Raw genomic sequence first — 16,992 nt, 5'->3', positions numbered from 1 at the left:
GTCAAACAACAGTCGCTGTTAGGATAAGAACCACTTACCTATCGTAGTTTTGGAGATATGTATGAAGTCATAAACAGTGGTATGTGTAATGACCGAAAAGAAAATGGTTTGCTTATGTTCTCCAGTATTACTTTTGTTGTGTTAACCAGTTTTTTGGCTTATAGAGCCATCTTAAGACATTTACTGACTATTGTCGCCAAGGAAGTTACAATGTTCGCGAAAGTCACTGAATATAGATGTAGAAATTCTTTTCCAGTGTCTTTTACAAACACTGTAACTTCTTTGGTGACAATAGTAAACGTCTGAAGATGGCCTTGCTAGCCGAAAAAAGATTGACACAGTAGAAGAAGTACTGTAGATGAAAAGTGAAATAGTCCTTTTCTTTTATTATATTGCTGCTCTAAGAAGAACGGACGGAGATTAACTTACAAAGATATTGGTCAAAAACTGATTGAACATTGTAATGGTACCCTCCCACACATCACTATTAAAGTTCTCTGTTTCTGCACAAGTTCTGAAAGCATGGAGAGGTGTCAAATATTCAGAAGTAAAACTTTTTACTTATATCTATATTTTTCTTCTTGTTGTTGGCTCCAGTCATTGCGTCTAGGGGTACGTTCTCCCGGCTGAAAGTTTGATTTAACGTTGTGCATTCCTGATGACTAAAGTAATGATGAAAATTTGCCTGTATAGTTCTTTAATTCTATTCTTCGTCTCATTATTAAATATCATACTGTTCTTACAATTTCCACTTTCAATTCCAAGTTACATTGTTATTGTCGTTCATATAAATACGTCGGTCTCCATCAGAGGCATGCACGCTACTCCCAACATTCTGCGGAACTCACAATATTGCAAAGAGTTTACAAAGCAATAGAGTTTACAAACTTTCTTGACAAAATAAGAATCTTTGCTACATTATATCATTATCTCATAGATGAATCCCGTAATAAACTTTGTGGTTATCGTCAGATTGTGCACTGAATAATAGGAATTTTAAGTGTGCCGTATATTTCATAATTTCTAATATTTCTAAAAGAAAAATAATTGTAACTGTACATACAGACTGTAACAAATTGCCGGCCGCGGAGGTCTAGTGGTTCCAGGCGCGGAGTCCGGAAGAGCGGGACTGCTACGATCGCAGGTTCGAATGCTGCCTCGGGCATGGACGTGTGTGAAGTCCTTAGGTTAGTTAGGTTTAAGTAGTTCTAAGTTCTAGGGGACTGATGACCACAGAATTTAAGTCCCATAGTGCTCAGAGCTATTGGAACCATTTCTTTTAATAAATTAATTTTCCTTTTATACACTTTAGTCAGAAATATAATACATCGTACAGAAAATCATATGAAATTCTTTTAGTTAAACAGCTGAGATAATGTTCACCTATACACCAATCGATAGTATAAATGGTATCGGTTATTTCTACAAACAGGTAATGTTAGAAGAGGGTGTCCCATTACAACATGCATAATGTTTAAATTTCTTACTTACATGATGCTAACTCCATTCGCATTAAATTTCGCAGACAGTATCCACATATGCCGCTAACCACACACACAAAATTATGTCATCGTACTACTCTTAGTTTTAGTTTCTAGTAGCAAATTAGCAAAATGAATGCCCAGGCAATGCCAGTTCTCTAGCTTGTAAATCATTAAGCTATGAGGTCGCAGCCTAGGCAGATAATAATGCCACCTCAAACATTTTTATGCCAGTAGATATTTTATTAATAGTGCCACACATGCTAAAGTATTGCTCGGATTACCTACGAGGGTCAGTGCGGGAGCCAGCCTGCATGTGGTTTTCAGGCGGTTTCCCACATCCCACTAGATCAATACCTGTCTGGTGCTCGATGCCTACCATACTTACACGATTCGCAAATATTTTAGGGAAGTGTGGTTCACTTCCAGGTAAGTAAATATAAACGCACGGAGTTGGAGTACACACTTCCTGCCCTGGGTGGTAACGACCTGGAGACAGGAAGGGCTCCTAGCCACCCCCTATACAGGTCGTGCCACATCCGTCAATAAACAACCTTACAATGCGTCGATGTGGGACAAAATGAAAAGAACAACATTTGCATGCAGTATCCATAATAGCCGGTCACTTTCTTTTCCTGCACAATATTGATAACGAAAACAAAGCAGAGTCTCCAGCCGGTGATGTACCTTGTACAGGAACAAGCGGAAGGAAGCCAGTTTAATCCGCTACATTACGTAAATAGCAGAGGTATCTCCAATAATGACGTAAATGAAATTTATAAGACAGTCAGAGGAATAGTATACGTTACAATGACGTACCATCTCTGACCATAAACAAAATGAGCATCCACCGATGGGCGCTCTGTGTGTACTCTCCATCCTGGTCAGCGCATAATGCACATGCAATATAGATCTAAATCCGGGTGTGTAGTGTGTTAAGGGGAGAGTGTTAAGTAGCGCATTTGCTTGCACCGCGGACGTGAAAATTTCCCACCAACAAAACAGGGCAATAGCACGGCTCTGCGAGGATCCACCGCGCTATAGAATTTGCATGGGTAATGGTCGCACACGCTGCCCCGCCGAGCACGCGCTACCCCCACTACCACCTCCCCCCCCCCCCCCCACAACTTTCCCTTCCAGCAGTCGCACAGCCGGCTCACGTCACAGCTAGCGGCTCGGCGCCGGCCGGAATACCAATATCTGCAGCTCCAAAAGCCTCCCCTTTCCGCGGGGCCCATTCTCGGCCGCCGCTCGCGATATTGTGATGCAAATGCGTCGACTAATCCCGTATGCGGGCCCGCGAGTCCAGTCGCAGAAAACAAGCGCGTAATTGAACGGCCGCGTTCCCGCCGCCGGCCAATGTCTGGCTTCTCACTGTACCGTCCGGACTTCGACAGCCGGGCTTCCTGGCGCAACGCGGGTGCTCTGCTCACGCGTCCGCTGTGGCGCAGAGTTCGCTATCGTGCAGTGTCCAGAAATCCGGAACGACAGTGGCGGCTGCATTATGTTACTACGGATACGTAAGTGCACTGTACGGGGAGTTTGTTTTTCATGTCGAGTGGCTATAGCCTCCGGTCGGGAAAACTGATCGCCTGCGGCAAGTCCTTCGTTTTGGTTGATGCCACGTGGGCGACATGCTGGTCGATGAGAATGATATGATGAAGAAGACAACTCAACACCCAGTCGCCGAGCGGTGGAAATCTCCGACCCAGCCGGGAATGGAACATTGGCCACTCGCATGTCATGCTGCCGGGCTGAGCCCTCAGCTATGGCAGTGGACTTCAGGGTGGCAAGAATCAGTCTGAAAAGCCCGTACGAGTGTTGGAGGACAGGTCGTACTGAGAAACAATAGTTACTTTAGCTACTTCACGCGCCGGATTAGCCGAGAGGTCTCGTCGCTGCAGTCATAGACTGTATGGCTGGTCCCGGCGGAGGTTCGAGTCCTCCCTCGGGCTTGCGAGTGTACTAGCATCAATGAAACCGTGTTGCCTGCCATTTAAAGTTTCCGGAGAAACACAATAAAAGTCGGGTGTTCTCATACCTTAGATGACAGCGCGCGAGACTGATTAGCCCATGGCTCGGGTTCGATCTTTACTACCACATCTTGTGCAACTTTAGTATCACGCTCTTCGTCGATTTTAGTAATCCGTTTCTGGGGAACCGCTTGAATTTGTGCGTGTTACGACCTCATTGGCTACCTTCAATGGTAATTAACCCCGAAAGGGCATACCATATAGAATTCTGAGTTAGCAATTATTTTCCAGCTGCATTTAACCCGCAAAATTCTTCCAGCTTTTTCAGGCAGTTGCTGACCGCACTGTGCAGTGTAAATCACCTTGGAAAGTTACAATTAGGCATACTGCCTTGGAGGAACATAGTGATCATCTTGTAAAGGAATATCTTTCCTTGGATTCGTAACATGTTTCGGCATTTTAGCAAGAACTGAATTAATGGCTCATTGCTTGTAGCCACTGCTTAATCCATACGTGAAATTAAAACGAATTTGATGTTACACTTTCTTCAATATGAACTTAACGCTATAGAAATTTAAAAATATGACTAAGAAGGGATACATACAATCTCACTAGCCAAATCAACATCAAGAACCACACATGTAAAATGATTCAGCTCTAAAGAAATTAATCCTTATACTATACACCAAAACTTGAAAAATAAAATACCCAATTTACGCACGGACTTAAGTTACAGAGTACAAAAAAAAGTTAATGTATCGTTTCATGAATGTAGCGCGTTACAAAAACGAAGCCTAGGTATATCGTATATATATGCTCTCCCTACTCGACTCACCAGGAACCTCTCAGACAGCAATACTCCTAGCAGCAACCACCCTCCCAGATAAATAGAAGTGGCGTGTTGTGGGACCTATGCTTCAGTTCTGTGCTCCAGTAACAATGATCACAGTGCTTCGGAAAGAAGTCAGTTTCAGACCTTAATCACCAAATGACAAAAGGCGTAGAGCCATTTAAAAGTTCCCAAAATTGACACACTTCGTAACTGAATGCGCTACCTACAAAATCTATTAAGGAACGAGTTTGGAAGATAATACAACTACTATTTTAGCACTGCAATTTCTATTGACGTTTCATTTGCATTTTGTTTAACTAACTTTGATCAACACCTATGAAATTAAAAATAAACATCCCATTATTACTTTTTTTTTAAATAATGAACTGTGAAGCTGGATGGTATGTTGGAGGAGGAGACTGTGTCTATGTTTGTGTGTGTACGTGTGTGTATGTTGGAGGAGGAGACTGTGGGTATGTTTGTGTGTGTGTGTGTGTAGTAGTAGTAGTAGTAGTAGTACTAGGATAGTGTGTTGAGCTGATGAGTACGTGTGCCAATGTGGGTAGTCAGAGTGAGAGAGAGAGAGAGAGAGAGAGAGAGAGACAGAGAGAGAGAGATAAAGAGGGGAAGAGGGGAAGAGGGGAAGCTCGTTTTCGTTGTAAGTTATTTGGATTCTCAAGTACAGTGGTTCTTTGAAATGTTCGAAGACTAAGGTTATTTGCCAAACCTGTTTGTTCATTGAAGATTGTGTGGGAGACTTATTGTTATGAGCAAATGTGGAGATCCATTTTTATTCCTTTGCCTGGAGTGTGTAGGATATGGAGGTGTGTGAATGACTGTTTTGCGCCAGGTGGGCTGCCAAATTATATTTACTAATTTTTTTTTATTTGATGCATCTGTGTCATCTTTGCATCGAATTTCAAAGTTTCGTCCTGTTTACCCTATGTAGTAGCAGGGGCATCTGTCACAGGTTACTCTACATATACAAAAGGTTTTGGCTTTTTTGGTGTAATGAACTATTTTGCTTGTGTGGTAGCTTATTTGGGCTCTGTGTGATTTAAAAGGATTTGCAACTTGATATGATATGTTACTCAGGAATAGCAGGGAGATACGTTTAGTTTCATCTGCTATTGAGGGCTGTGTTGTTGATGCTGTTAGTTTGGTTTTTATCTTTTCATCTAATTTGTCAACTAAGGGTGAGTCATAAGTATTGTTGTGGGCTATTATTTTTAAGATTCTTAATTTTTTGGTATTTGCATCAGGTTCAACATGAATTTTGTTTACACAGTTGTGTGCTGATCTGAAAAAACGCTAATTTGAGTTTATTTGGGTGACATGATGTTTCGTTTGATGTGATGATTGACATGTTATGTTTAAGTCAAGAAAAATAAGTCCCTGCTCAGTATGGTGTTCAACTATTATTTGTATTTTGGGATGTATATTATTAAGTTTCTCAGATGAGTTTTCTATTTTAATGCGTGTCCCATTGTACAGTGTCAAGGAGTCATCAACATAACGTTTACAATAAGGGATACTAAAATGTAGACTTTCACGGCCGGAAATGTCATGTCAATTATGATTATCCGGGCTGTTATGCCGTGATCGGTTGAAGAATTTAGTCTCAATTCCAAACGTTTCGTCCCCGTCTGCGCGAGACATCTTCAAGGGGGTCTGTTGCTCCAACACACCCACTGGCTCGCTACTGACTGCCGCTAAATTCCATGTCCGCGCTTCCGCGCCGCGGCGTGACGTCACGTGTTTTGAAAACGTCAGTGCAATTGGCTGCTGTCCGCTGTCGTCGATCGCTGTTGCCATCACCCAGTAGTGGACGGGTGGTACACATCTTCTTTAACACCGGCATCCATATACCGTTTAATTTCACGCCCTCCTCCTTTCGATTGAAATTATTGAAATTTTTAGGATGTTCAGCGATTTCGATTACCTCTCTGTAGAGCCTTTCGTAGTATCCGCTTGTGGCAGCTAGTACTTGCGTCTCCTCGAAACGAATATGGTGGTTCCCTGGCTGGAAAGCATGCTCCGCAACAACTGATCGTTCCGTTTCTCCTAATCTATAATTGCCCTTAGGCTCTTCCAAACGTATTGAAACAGTTCTTTTAGTGGTACTCACATAAACATCTCGACAGCTGCATTGGATCCTATACCCTCCAGCTTTTTCCAATGGTTTGCGAGCGTCCTTAGCAGGCTTACGTTATTCCTGTATCTTCGTGGTGGGCTTATAAATTACGGTAAAACGAGAATTCCGCTTCGTCAAGATCCTCCATATTCTTTCCGTTACATTTTTAACAAACGGCAGGAAAACCTTAGATATTGCAGTAGCCTGTACGTCACTATAATTTCTGCGTGGTTGTCTCAGCGCACGTTTTATTTCGGTAAACGAATATCCGTTCTTCATTAGTGCATTGTGGAGATGTTCCATCTCCGTGTCGAGCAACTCAGGTTCACAAATATTTCCATCCATGTGCGCTAACGTCATGACAACACCCCCATTCTGTTGTGAGTGGTGGTTCGAATCCCGGTGCAAATAACGGCCCGTGTGCGTGGGTTTGCGGTATACTGAGTGCCCTAAACTACCATTTTCGTTTCTAAAAACAAGTACATCGAGGAAATGTAATTTGCCGCCTACCTCCTCCTTCATTGTAAACTGATTTCTCCAGTTTATACTATTCAGATGTTCCTGGAACCGGCGCAGTTCCTCCCTGCCATGTCTCCACAGCACAAACGTGTCATCCAAGTATCGTAACCATACATTTAGTTTTCTGCTGGCAGTGCCTAAGGCCTGTTCTCCGAATTTCTCCACAAAGAAATTTGCAATTACAGGAGTTTGAGGGCTTCCCATAGCCACGCCATCCGTTTGCTCATAAAACTGTTCATTCCACTTGAAGTATGTGGTCGTCAAAGAACACTTAAACAGTTCTGAAATATCGGCTGGAAAAATGCGATCCAGCTGTTCCAATACATCCTGTAACAGCAAATTCCAACAAATACTTGCTTATGCGCCACATGCGAAATTGAAACAATCCAGCTTGAGCGGTTTCTAGCTATAATCTGACACGCTTTCTTTTTCTCACTTCAGTGTGTTGTACAAACATTGAGCACTTCAATTAAAACCAGTTAATCTCTCATGCGATGGACCCTTTCACTATTCTTCGTTAGACCGTCTGCTAATGAAGAAAGAAATATAACACTCGCTAACTAAATTTATAAAGACATCAGCTAACTTCTGTATAGAATTCAAGGGCTTGAATACGTTGTACAATAGCTCGTCAAAGCATAACACACCTCCGCACAGGCCAGCATATCCGTTCACAGAGTAAACAAGTTGGTGACCTAACTTCTGAAGCTAAGGTCCACAATTAATTACGTAAATTAGAACGCTGGTGAGTTGTAAATCACAAATACAAGATTAGAAATATTCAGAATGTACAGCTTATTGTGCAAGACAGTCATCTGAAAGACAAAACTGGTAAAAGAAAGATCACGTAAAATCTCGCATAGGTAAACGAGATGAATAGTAAAGCCGGGTTCCTTGACGCCAACAATATACCTGATCCCCGAGTATTGATCTGGTCATCGGCAGTCCGTAATTCACAGACAGTGCGAAACAACTGTTAAATCAAGGTTCTATTGAATAGCTAAATATTTCAAACCGAGTTGTATATCAATAATCACAAGACTTTATTAAATTACAACTACTTTACAAATAAAATAATTACCAACATCTAGTGGAAGCAGCACAGAAAGCCCTTTAGTGGGCCCAAACAGAAGGAAAATAGATAACCTGTGTCTTGCGTAATGGTCAGATTGTCTTCGGGTTTTCTTTGCGTCCTAGGAACGTAAATAGAACTACAAAATTAAACAGATGATAATATGTGAAGATCATACTTACGACACTTAACAAGTAAGCCGTTAAATTTTTCACAGTTTTCTCAGCTACCTCTGTTATGGCATCTAATTTTGTTTCTTTACACTTCTTTCAGGGTGTTTACAGGTTCACATTTACGAGCGCGTACTTTGCACTGTAGATCTATCTCAACTTGGAACATACGAATCAAGCGTACCTACACTCCTGGAAATTGAAATAAGAACACCGTGAATTCATTGTCCCAGGAAGGGGAAAATTTATTGATACATTCCTGGGGGCAGATACATCAGATGATCACACTGACAGAACCACAGGCACATAGACACAGGCAACAGAGCATGCACAATGTCGGCACTAGTACAGTGTATATCCACCTTTCGCAGCAATGCACGCAACTCTTCTCCCATGGAGACGATCTTAGAGATGCTGGATGTAGTCCTGTGGAACGGCTTGCAATGCCATTTCCACCTGGCGCCTCAGTTGGACCAGCGTTCGTGCTGGACCTGTAGACCGCGTGAGACGACGCTTCATCCAGTCCCAAACATGCTCAATGGGGGACAGATCCGGAGAACTTGCTGGCCAGGGTAGTTGACTTACACCTTCTAGAGCACGTTGGGTGGCACGGGATACATGCGGACGTGCATTGTCCTGTTGGAACAGCAAGTTCCTTTGCCGGTCTAGGAATGGTAGAACGATGGGTTCGATGACGGTTTGGATGTACCGTGCACTATTCAGTGCCCCCTCGACCATCACCAGAGGTGTACGGCCAGTGTAGGAGATCGCTCCCCACACCGTGATGCCGGGTGTTGGCCCTGTGTGCCTCGGTCGTATGCAGTCCTGATTGTGGCACTCACCTGCACGGCGCCAAACACGCATACGACCATCATTGGCACCAAGGCAGAAGCGACTCTCATCGCTGAAGACGACACGTCTCCATTCGTCCCTCCATTCACGAATGTCGCGACACCACTGGAGGCGGGCTGCACGATGTTGGAGCGTGAGCGGAAGACGGCCTAACGGTGTGCGGGACCGTAGCCCAGCTTCATGGAGAGGGTTGCGAATGGTCCTCGCTGATACCCCAGGAGCAACAGTGTCCCTAATTTGCTGGGAAGTGGCGGTGCGGTCCCCTACACACTGCGTAGGATCCTACGGTCTTGGCGTGCATCCGTGCGTCGCTGCGTTCCGGTCCCAGGTCGACGGGCACGTGCACCTTCCGCCGACCACTGGCGACAACATCGATGTACTGTGGAGACCTCACGCCCCTCGTGTTGAGCAAATCGGCGGTACGTCCACCCTGCCTCCCGCATGCCCACTATACGCCCTCGCTCAAAGTCCGTCAACTGCACATACGGTTCACGTCCACGCTGTCGCGGCATGCTACCAGTGTTAAAGACTGCGATGGAGCTCCGTATGCGACGGCATACTGGCTGACACTGACGGCGGCGGTGCACAAATGCTGCGCAGCTAGCGCCATTCGACGGCCAACACCGCGGTTCCTGGTGTGTCCGCTGTGCCGTGCGTGTGATCATTGCTTATACAGCCCTCTCGCAGTGTCCGGAGCAAGTATGGTGGGTCTGACACACCGGTGTCAATGTGTTCTTTTTTCCATTTCGAGGAGTGTATATTTCAGTAGTATTTTAGATTTCCTTGCTTTTGTCATCTTCACTCATTGGTTATCATTAAAAAATAAAATACATTATCATCAGTGACTGTCATGTGGCGCTTATGTGTGCTGGATGGTGTTGTTTTTCGCTGATGCAGGCTGAACAGGCTGAGAGCGAATGTTTGTTTGTGTAGCTACCTTGTGTTAATAAAATCTTCATAAAGGGTATTGATTGGTGGGGTTATACTACATAGTTCCTCAATCCTAATCCTTAAAATAGAGAAAAAGTGTTAGGGGAAGATTTAAGGCCTGCCATCCACTCTGAAGTTAAATTCTTTGTGTGTTGTGCGTTAGTGTCTTATCCGGTGTTAACTGGCTTTCATTTAGTGACTATAGACTCTGCACTTCTTACACGAGTATGATCCAAATTTCAAGTTTAACTTCATTTGCATTAGAAACCTTTTTTTTCTAAAATGTAGTAACACCAGATCGGGTGAGCAAAGTATACTACTACATACGTTCTATTTGTTTTAATGCATGTGCATACTGTAATTGGTAACAGTTACTGGTCACTTTGAAAAATTTATGTGTAGCTAGTTCATGTATATTAACGCCGTTGTACTCCCTGTTTGATGGAAATTATTCAGCACAGAACCGAGTGAAGAGAAAAGGACATGGAAGATGGAAATTCCAGCATGTTGAAACAACGATAATGGCGACAGGAGAACAGTTACTTCCAAGTTATATATAAACTTCATTATATAGGCTCTCTTTTGTTGAGTTTAATACAATCTATCACATTTCTGTAGCGTAGATTAGAGCAGTTTACCCACAGGCACACAGTAGATGGAATTTTTTCAGATAATTTAAATTTCTACCAAAGCCTAGCACAACCATCAGCTAAGCATTCATAAATTGTTTTTGTTACAAACAGAACTTTGCTGCAGATAATTTTTCTTCTATATGATTAACAACATTTAACTTACATTAAGGATGTATTTACGGAATTTTGATACAGTTTTTGAATGTTTAAGACATGATCGCAGTGGTCTAACTTAATTTCTAATATTGGAAAGATAGTCGAGTCAAACGCTGAGGCAGTAAGAAATGTTACTTCGGCAAATCAGTTGCGCAAACTTCTTGCTACTTTACTTCAACGATTAGAGCCCATATCCTCAACGTTGTCATTATTCTTAGCAAGGTGAGGGAACTCACGAAACAATGGAAGATTTCGTTAAAATACAGCAGCGTGCTGGGTAAAATTCGTAGAGGGAGACCAAGAGATGAATACAACAAGTTGATTCAGAAGGATGTAGGTTGCAGTAGGTACTGGGAGATGAAGAAGCTTCCACAGGATACGGTAGCATGGAGAACTGCATCAAACAAGTCTCTGGACTGAAGACCACAACAACAACAACAGAATGGTATGACAATATAATTCGCGAATAACCTTCGTGAAATAACAAACACACAAGATGCGACGTAAAGGGACCTTGCTCAGACTTTGTGTTATGGATGTTTTACTAGTGAAGGTACTGTCTAATGAGACATCCAATTTGGAACACAGCACAACATTTTTATTTGGTATAGGAGACAAACTACGTTTCTCCACGTGGAGAGAAACGATTTAGATACTATTCTCAAACTAGGAAAGAGGCAAACTTGTCCCAGTAGTTATCAGATCGTCGCCTTAACAATCTGTGTAGGAAGGACCATGGAACGAATCGCTAACCATCGTCTGCTCTGGATGTTAGGGACGAGACAACTCCTTAGTCGTTCTCAGTTGGGATTCAGGAGCTCTCGATCAACTATCGACACAGCTTGAGGCGGCTGTTCAACAATCTCCCCTACATAAACGTCAACGTACTAGGGTAGACCTTGACACCTGTAAGGCCTACGACACTACATGGAGAAGCAGGCAGCTCCGCCAGCGGAGCTTTTGTAGCCACCTCCCCATCCCCATACGGTTCATACGGTCTTCCCTATCGAAGTGCCCTTTCAGACTAAAGCGAGAAGCTGTCGGATCCTTGAGCAAGGGAATCATGTTCCTCAGAAGAGTGTTTTAAGTTGCAGTATTTTCCATAGCTATCAACAATATCATGTATGCTGTGATATGCTCCTTATTTGTGCACTATTTTGGAGTTTTCTCTTTCTTCTCCAGTGTTGTAACACAACTCGTCAGCTACAGCTTACAGTACTGAGGTTAAAGGATTTTACTGGAGATAAGTATGTATGTGTGTGTGTGTGTGGGTGTGGGTGGGTGTGTGTCTTCAGTTTAATAATTCTCAAATGGTTCAAATGGCTCTGAGCACTATGCGACTTAACTTCTGAGGTCATCAGTCGCCTAGAACTTAGAACTAATTAAACCTAACTAACCTAAGGACATCACACACATCCATGCCCGAGGCAGGATTCGAACCTGCGACCGTAGCGGTCACGCGGTTCCAGACTGAAGCGCCTTTAACCGCACGGCCACTTAATAATTCTCGTCGTGTTTTTAATATACTTGACCCTTCTACATTTTAAGGACTCTGTGAGGTTTCTGGGGCTCATTCTTTACTCCACCAGGGAGACCTAAAGGCCAGAACCCAGAAGCCACTGAAGACCTTAAAGTGATTTAGCCACAGATCTTGGGGAGCTGACAGTACAGGTCTGCTCTAGCGTTAGAGGGCTGTGGTGCGATCGCGGCTAGACAACGGGTGGACAGGGTATGGATCAGTGAGACCTTCTCATCTGAAGATCATTGACGCTGTGTACCGTGAATGAATAAGGATAGCCACGGGTGCTTGCAGGATCAGCACTATAACCAGTCTCTGCGCTGTGGATGAGGAAACATCTGGCGGTAAGCCTTTATAGTGCTTCAGGTGCGTAGGTTCCTCTTAGCACCGAATTCACTTTCATACCACACTGTGGATCCTACGTATCTGGAACGCCGTTTCTACACTCGTGAACTACCAACAGATCCGTTTGTGATCCACATGCAGCATGTGCTGGACTCACTTGGTGGTGGTTGGGGGGGGGGGGGGAGGGGAGGGTGACAAGTAGGCCTGCGACGTCAAATCCAGCTCTTAACCGCCTGCTACTCAGTGTAATGCAGGAGAGGTTGCACCCACACATAATTTCATTTTTCACAAGTTAACTGAACACCTCTACCGTGTCGCTGTATTTACGTAGGATACTCAAACGGGTAAAAGTTTCATAGTTGGAGAGCGGAGCTGTGTGGCTACATTACGGCATTGTCAAAACGAGGCCCCGCAATGAAAACATGTCTAGAACTGATCAAGGCGAAAAACAGCATCGGCGTTTCTGGCGAGCCAGACAAAAGAATTCAGCAGAATGTAATGGGTCGTAATAGCAAACAGTGCCCTTTCACCATTATGTGACGAATGAAAAGCTACGTTGAATGCAATACACAGTTCTAAGAGCTCTTACGAATCAGTTCTACGCTATAAAAAAACTCATTTAGCAAGCACAGCAGATGGGAAGCCGCTGATAACTTCGCAACAATAACCCCTATGCTGTCACGACGAATGATGCCGGGTGAACAATACTTCGCTGTATAAATGCCCCAGCAGTTTAGGTCGTTAGTCAGTTGGTCTGACGGAACGGTGGTGTACGTGACGTACTCTCTCGATTCCCTGATTGCAGTGATGTGACGGCTGGAACAAGACTGTTGTAGGTTCCAGGCTCGCTACGGACAACAACAGCCGCTGCTGGGAGACATGGCATTTTCCTCAAAAGCATCACTCATTAAACTCTGTCATTGATGGGAGGATTTAGAAGTCTTTCTCTCCCACCGGAATCGGGACACCACCGTTCCTGACACTCCTGCGGATTGTATAGGGCCTACTTGGACAGCACGACAGTACCGTCAAACTTCACGGCTACACGGCAACCGTCATTAAGTTACGACGGATGACGAAGAAGGGAGGTGGATGGGAGGGGACAGAGCAGCTCCGCAGTCAGCGAGTTCAGGACACCCGCCGCCGTCACTCACTGCCGCTGTCGCGGCATAGCCGGAGCCGGGGCCACCGCAAGCGGCGGAACATCAGTGGAACAGCCGGCTGGAACGAAATGTGCGGTGTCAGCAGCTGTGAGTGAGCCGAAGGCCGCTTACAAAGTATTTCTCACCGAGCATTGACAGACGATAGCAACCACGAATAAAGACGCTAACTGCAATTTAATGGAAATGAATAACTAATCTTGAACCTTCTTTCACTGCACCTACTGAGGAAACCAGGTAAGGAGCGAACTGGGAGGTCACCTCCTGACACAAAACCAACTCCACTCGTGCCCTGCCAATAGTCGCCAATAGTCGCCTCGTATCCTCATAATGCAACTGCCTCAAGACTTCATGGTGTTCAACGCAGAATTATGTGCGAGCCTGTGTCCACCGGTTCACATGAGACCTGCTTAGAGTACTAAATTCTTCGTCTGCTCCCACTGGTGGTGTGCTTTTCACCCTTTCCAATGCTTGTACCTACCAAGTAAAGTAGTGTAGAAAATCCAAGACGCCCCTGCAACTATAAAGGTTAGGGAAGTAGTTGTCTCTCTGATGGGTGCCATGGCACATATGTGTTACAGGCCACGAAAGTAGGAATATAAAAGCCACAGATCCGTATTTTGATCGTCACGTACTTCAGTGTGGCACCCTCTTGCATGCTATAGCTTCGCTACTGAAGAACAGTGGTGGAAGTGACACACAATTAAGTGCGTCTTATAGTCATTGTGGAATACACATCACTTTGCAACACATTTTACTGAACTGTGTTGCATTTTTGGACCTAAGGGTGGCAGCTCATTTGCCGACAAATTGGCCTTCCACTTTAGTTGACAGTCAAACGAATGAGGTGTGACTATTAAGGGTTTGTGAATTCTCCTAGGGGAGCGTTAAAATCTTAGGGAGACCTTTTTAATATGTTACAATGATGGCTGACTCAGCCATGCATTTGCCATGTGATCAGATAACCACATGTTCATGTAGATCTATTTTGGTTTCCCTTATGTCTCAGATCTTTCAACAGCTTCAGAAGATCTGAGCAGTTTACCTCTATTTTGGAATATGTGAGCTGGTGTGATTGTGGGGGTGAATATGGGTGAGACTGGAGGAAAGAGGCGAAGGATTTGGTCAAAGACTGCCTTTTACATCTTTTCTCGCATTTTATCCAATTTAGTTACATTCGTTTCACTGGTTTTTGTGTGGGCGTTGGTAACTTCTTGCTTGAGAGCCCCCAGCCTACCAAAACACACACACACGCACCGCTGTCAGTTGGTTTGCGTGACTGTTGGCTCCCCGCACTGGCCGCTTCTGTGTAATTGGAGCCATACGAGATCACTGCTACAGAACCAACTTCCAAACGTCTGTCACTGCAGCTTAAGGTAATTACCTCCTATCCGCTGTCTTCGAATGCTAGTTGTCTCCCATGTTGGCTTCTATTATAAAAGGTCGGTTTACAACACAGTGAGAGCAAATCTTAGTATCTTCCTATTGATATAAGTTTTAAACGAATATTAATCCATACTACTTACATCATCAATCCTCTATGTGATTTTCTGAAACCACCATCATAATACCCAACCAACAACAGACTGATGTATCCCTAAATAAAATTAACTATCTTTACCCAGAAACGTATTGATTAATCTTGTCAGCACTTCTCTCCTTAATTTTTTGGGGAAACCAGGCTTGTCTGAAAATTCCCTTTAAGAATTGCACAGGTACGGTAAAGTCACAGAGTGGTTATCATGGTATTTAGACCTTTTCAGGCAAAAGATGTTTTTATAAAGCATAACAGGGCTCCAAGTGGCCAATAAATTACTTGAATACTGTAATTCATCAGATTAGTCTTACAGTCAGAGAATGATACTATTCGCCTTAATGAACTGTAAGTGGTATAGCTCTCAATCCTTAGGCTTGGTTAAGTAATTACACATCACATGTACGCAGTTACTTTTAGCTACGGGCTTTTTTCTTTTATTTTATATTCACCTTTGCCGTGATATATGTCCTTATTGATATGATTTGTATAACTAAAATATCCACAGTTTGCTTGGCTACCAAAGACAACTATTTTCTCTGCAGTCATTCAGGCGAATATTTATGGAATGAAAAAATAACCTTCATTAAACTCTAATTATTATGCAAATAAAATAAAATAAGCTATATTATTTTTCATCTCATTCTAATTCTCTTAGGAAATACCTTCATTAAATATGTTCCTTCCCACTTAGTTCTTCCTATCTTCATCTACATTCCATGGTACAGATATTTGTTGATGTACAAGAGAGCCTCTGTGAATAATTTTATGTGACTTGTGCTTCCCACATGGTTTCGTCCCTGCCTTACATAAAATAGTTTAATTGACTCATATGTTAATCACATTGAAATAAGGAGGTACTTATCTAAGTGTACAAACATTCTTTACACTTCAACACTGTGTATGAAATTTTCGTTATTGGTTAGCCTATACATCTATGAATAGTTATGTGCGCATGCACTCAATGTGTTGTCATTTGTAATTCAGTCTCTCAATGGAAATTATTTTTTACATCTTCGTGTGGATACAAGTTTTTCATCTGTTGTGTCCCTGGGTAAGTAAATATGAGTGCATCCCCATGTAGAATACCACTGATGGATAGGATTCTGAATGTAACATCTGACATATCTTATTTTATTTGCTTTACTTAAATGTTTTCAGGTCGTTCCAAACGAGTACCTTTTCTCCAATTATTTTTCTTATTTTATTCTCTCCGTTGCTTCGAATCAAAACAGTTTTTCCTCGTGGCAGTGTGTTGCATGATTGTGAATAAAACTTGCCCTTACTTTTTACTCAATGGTGTCTCATTTCTGGAGATCCCATGTACGCACTAACCCCTTCATTTCTTTCTTGTCTACGAAAAAATTAATGGCGTACCTCTCACAGGTAGAGCTATTTTGTGTATCGTCGTTATTCGAGCACTAATGTGATGTTGCCTCCAGCTTTAGGTACAGTTTGTAAACGGTTCTTAAAAGGACATGAAGATGGTTCTATAATTTTCTATTTTAGCATTCTCTAATTTCATTCTACTTGTTTGAGCAGGGAATGGGGTAAGAGGGAAAACAAAACAGTTTATGTGGCATGATATTTCAGTGACATGTGTAACTTTAATTTCATTTACTTTCACTTCAAACGCGTTAATTTATTGCAGTAAAATTTTACTCACATCTGCTCGTTGGCCTT

This window comes from Schistocerca gregaria, chromosome 5 (genome assembly GCF_023897955.1).
Source record: "Schistocerca gregaria isolate iqSchGreg1 chromosome 5, iqSchGreg1.2, whole genome shotgun sequence".
In the NCBI taxonomy this organism is placed as follows: domain Eukaryota; kingdom Metazoa; phylum Arthropoda; class Insecta; order Orthoptera; family Acrididae; genus Schistocerca; species Schistocerca gregaria.
This window is presented reverse-complemented; position numbering follows the sequence as displayed.